The following is a 5211-nucleotide window of genomic DNA, read 5'->3' on the forward strand; positions in this document are numbered from 1 at the left end:
ATTATTATACATGCAAATTCATTCCCCCTTCTAAGGGAAATCTATCATAATAGACACCATTATTGTGCATGCAAATATAGGTTCATCTTTTCCAAGTTCGGGTTATTTACAAGGCCTGTTGTATATGCAATTATATGCTTTGTTCTTAAAAGAAAAATACCTTGTTAGTTATTATTTCTTGTGTCCGGATATATGTATTTTCGAAATGAAAGCTAATTCATTTATTAGGTGCAATGACTTGTATTCTTTTCCAAGGTCTAACATAATAATTATTTCTCTCTGCACACAAATCCATGTTTCTCTTTAAGGGTCTAACACAATAATTATTTTCTTTCCATGCATATTTCTTCTCAAAGAATCCAATATCATAAGTGTATTTTTCATGGATGCAAAGATCATATTTTCTTTCAAGAGATCAACCACAATATTTATATTTTTCGTGCAAGAAAGTAACATATTTCTTTTCAAGAAATATAATTCATTAACTATTGTTTTTCATGCATGCAAATATACATCCATGTTCTCAAAAGGAGAGTTTAAACATAATAGCCATTAAACACATGTTTCAATTTCAAGAATTCTAGCACACAATTAATATTTTCCCTGTATGCAAATATATATTTCTATAACACATTGGTTGTTCTTTGTGCATGCACTAAATAATCCTTTTTCAAAGGTCTAATGCATACCACCATTCTTTCGTGCATACCACACATTTTTCTTTCCAAGAATTTAATATAATAACGCATGCATAATTTTTTCTCTTTTCCAAAAATCCAATACGATAATGTATGGAATGACATTTCACTTCGAAATCTAATACAATGATGCATGCAATTAATATTTCCTTTTCACCAATTAACATAGAACTATTATTATTGTGCACGTGTTCTTATTAAGAGTCTATAAAAATTATGCTAGTATCTCGAAGGAAATTAATAATCAAAAATTTTCTCTCTTAATTTCTTCACAATATTTTTTTTAAATGAAATAACTTATTTTTTTCCCCTTTTCTTAAAAAAAAGTTATATACATTCTTTTCAAGAAACATATAATAATTTTTTTAATCTTTTTGTGTGTAAGTTTCACATGTGTTTTCTTTCCAAAAAAACATCTCTAACTTACCTTTTACTATGCATCAACTAAGAAAACGTATTCAATAACTTAAGAACATATACACATATATGCATGCAAACACTTAAAAACATATACACATATATGCATGCAAACACTTAAAAACATATACACATATATGCATGCAAACTTTTAATGCACAAAAAAGTTGCAAGACTTTTAAAAGAGATTAACCACCAAACAACTTACTCTTAAATTAATACCACAAAAATTATCTACATCTACTCTTTTAACCAAAAGGATATAGTTACTTATCTCTTTGGTGTAGTATGATCTCGCTTTTCAGGATCAGGTGGCTGCTGTCAATTGGCACCACCCATCCAAAACACATTGATAACAACATTTGGGCTTGGAAATAGTGTTTTACATCATCTTGTTTCGCAGTTCACTTGTGCATTGGTTAGCAACCATTGAAAACCAAGTACAAATTAACCAATTCAATAGTCGTAAAAGATGGGCATTCTTATTTTAAAGCACTGGATCATTTGGAGCTTTTTAATGTCAAGTCCGATCCTCTCTCAAAGCCAAATCGATAACACACGAAAAAAACCATTTTAATATTAACAATATCCCGAGATAAGATGTTTAAAATTAGTCATCTTAATAATACAAACTGGAACATAATAATAGAAGAAATTCGCAACTTCACAAAACAAAACGCTCTTTTATGAAATGTTTATAAAAAATTATTTTGAGAAACATCTCATTTTTCATCTTAATAAGAGAAGCTGTAACGCATAATAAAAATAATTTGTTTACCAAACAAGGAGTTCAATGCTCTATTTTTAATAAACCAATCAGTTTATTGCTATTTTATGGAATGTTTATAATAATATATCTGCATGCATGACAGTAAGTTACATGCATACTCTCTCCTCAATTATCAGCATTCCATAAAACCTCAAATTCGAGGGCTGCAGGACCTGAAGAGTCTGGAAAACTCCGTTGTGGGAAAAGCAAATTGCAAATTGGGATACTGTATTAGTAGATGACAAAAATCTATGGCACGGTGAGTGCACATGGCAGTTTTGAATGCAAACTAAGATAGCACAAAACTCAGGAACCGCCCCCACAATTAAAACAGCACAATAATAACATAGGGCAGACAAACGTGTAACATAATCACAATAATATAACAGGGTAAAAGGATGCATTCAATCAACAGAAGTACTGGCAGGCTGCAGCTAGTAGCCTTCCGTGGAGACTTCCTCGGCTTCCGTTCCTGGTTTTGGTGTGCAGAATAGTTTGTTAATTTCTGCTATGAAATCATCAACGTTGGCAACTGATGAACCTTTGACGACTCTGCCTTCGTCCGACGTGACTGCTCTGGTAGCTGCGTCTCTCATCGCCATTGCCCTCTTTTTCATTGCGATTCCCCGCTTCTCCTCCATCAGCAGTTTCACAGTGCTCTCCACATTCGTCCTCTGCAATTCTGCGTCGACACCCCTGCAAATCTCCAAGCTCATGCCCACAACCTCCTCCAACAGCTTGGAGTTATAAAACTGATCTGCTGCCATGGGCCACCCAATAATGGGCACCCCCTGGCTTATGCTCTCCATAATCGAATTCCACCCGCAATGGCTAAAGAACCCGCCGATGGATGGGTGGGACAGAATCAGAAGCTGCGGTGCCCACTCTCTGATGAGCAATCTCTGCTTTTTCTCAGTCATTCGCTTCTCAAATCCGTCGGGCAGGAAATCGGATGAAGCGTTCGCCACTTGATCGGACGGTGGTCTCACGGCCCAGATGAACGGGTGTCCGCTTGCTTCCAGGCCCAGCGCCAATTCTTGCATCTGGGAATATGAGATTCTCGCAAGTGTGCCGAATGAGATATAAAGAACAGATGACGGAGGATGAGAATCCAGCCACGTCAGCAGACAATCTCCCTCAGCTCGCCCTGCCGCCTTGCCCCGCGTGGCCACTTGAACCGAATAGCCCTTGAAGTTCGAAGCCCCAAGGACACCCTCTGGAAGCAGAGGACCTACTGACCAAACTCGACCGCAACCTTTCGTTTTCATATGTTCAAGAAACTGGGGTTCCAGGTCGTCGAAAGTGTTGACCAGGGTACCCCAACTCTTGAGATTCTTGGGTATCTGCCGCTTCAAAAACTGATACCACGGGTCGGTCTCATTAGTCATCTTGAGGCTGAGAGGGAGCTGAGATTTATGAAACCAGACATCGGGAAAATCAGGAGCGAGCGAAAATACATCGGAGTCTATCTGCTTGTGGGGAAGATGTAACCACAGAGAATAATACACAGACGTCGAAAATGCCCCGGTGGTGCTGAATGTCACCCTCGGAATCCCGACTCTGTTGGCGACGTCCAAACTCCAACCGAAGAAGATATCGGTGACTACGCACGTCGGGCGTGCGCTCGGCTCATCGGAGAGACGTCGCAGCAACTGCTCAAAGGGGTGTTGAAGCATCTCGCAAGCGCGTACGAGAGAAAAAAAGAGATAGTATGGAAGAGAGTCAGTGTTCTCCACATCGGGGGGCAGGCCGTCGATGCCCTTCGGAAATTGCAGTTCCTCCAGGCGGATGTCCATGCTTCCATCGGTGGCGGCCACCATGGACTCCAAACGCATAACATTTTTAGGAGTATTGACGATTGTTACGATAAATTGCCCTCGCTTTGCAAGAAGCTTGGCGAGATCAAAGAAGGGGATGATGTGACCGTGGGCCATCAGAGGAAACATCACCACATGAGGCCTGCCATTACATATTATCCTCTGCGGCGCTACCATTTTGAGACCTAGCTCGCAACCAATTATTTCCTGGCAAAGCTTAAAAATCGCACCAGTGGTTAAAAATCACACCAATTACTGATAAAGGTTAAAATTCACAGTAGTTATTACTAAAGGCGGAAAGGCATAGCAAAGGCGCAAGCTGTAAGTCGGGAAAATAAACCATACATGGAGGAATTTATTTTTAATAGGAAACGAAATTCGTTTGAACCTCAGGCATGGCAGGTTTTAGGTTATATGGTTAGAAATAGTAATTACTCATGTAGAGCAGACTAGTTTTAGATTGTGAGTTAATTGAGTTAAGTATGCGTCAGTTTGAGTTTAATTTATATTTGGAATTTAATATAAAATTTAGACTATGAGTTAATTGAATTAAGTACGTGTGAGTTAATTGAATTAAGTATGTGTTAGTTTGAGTTTAGTTTAATTTATATTTGGAATTTAATATAAAATTTAGACTATGAGTTAATTGAATTAAGTACGTGTGAGTTAATTGAATTAAGTATGTGTTAGTTTGAGTTTAGTTTATATTTGGAATTTAATATAAAATTTTATAAATAAGTCCGTGGGAGTTGAGTCAAGATATTTAATAAGTTAAGATTTTATACGGTGGTCAGGTCATTTTGAAATATATTAGACCAGAATAGTAAAAATCCACATCAGAGTAATTGTGTACGTAAGAAATATTGATGAATAAAAAACTGTTGTGTTAATTAAGGCTTTATATCGTGGTTAGGTTAATTTGAAATATATTAGACCAGAATAGCTAAAAAAACCACAGCTCAATAATTGTGTAAGTAAGAGAGATTTTTTTTTTTTTCTATGTAAAGATTAAGCTATTGTATTAAGAAAGAAAGAAAATATTTACAGAGAGGTACTAGCCTCTGAGGATGGATAAAGTCACTCTCTGTCTGAAAAGCATAACAGGTGCGCAAGGCTACCTGAATTACAAAGATAGATGCAATAGAAATAAGCATGGACAAAACAGCAGCATGTAGTCCTCTGACTTACAAGAGAGATTCCTCCAAAAAGAACAACAACAGCATAATTGTAGAACCAAAGAACCTTTGCATGCCTCTCGCACCTTGCTGCTGATATCATTGTGGCATTTGAGGGTAGGATGACAGGTGATTCCAGAGATCTGGAAACACTGCGAAATCTGGGCATTCCTCTACCCCAAAAGCAAAAACTGGGCATCTCGGAAAGAAAAGAGACCCCTTCAAAACTCCAAAACTTGACCATTGTGCAGCAACAAAAACAGTATTTTAGCCTTCGAAGGCTCACCTTATGCTTTGTTGTCAAATTCTGGTGTAGTTGCATCTTCGTTCACTGG

The 5211-nt window shown here is 37.6% G+C and overlaps 1 pseudogene; it reads right to left on the reverse strand.

The window, feature by feature from the left end:
• Positions 1-2075: 2075 nt before the first annotated feature.
• On the reverse strand, positions 2076-3878 carry LOC149190328 (UDP-glycosyltransferase 92A1 pseudogene; annotated as a pseudogene).
• Positions 3879-5211: the final 1333 nt, after the last annotated feature.

The sequence above is a fragment of the Pinus tabuliformis genome, chromosome 3_1 (assembly GCF_031772625.1).
Source record: "Pinus tabuliformis cultivar Carrire ecotype Pingquan chromosome 3_1, CPIR1, whole genome shotgun sequence".
Lineage (NCBI taxonomy): Eukaryota > Viridiplantae > Streptophyta > Pinopsida > Pinales > Pinaceae > Pinus > Pinus tabuliformis.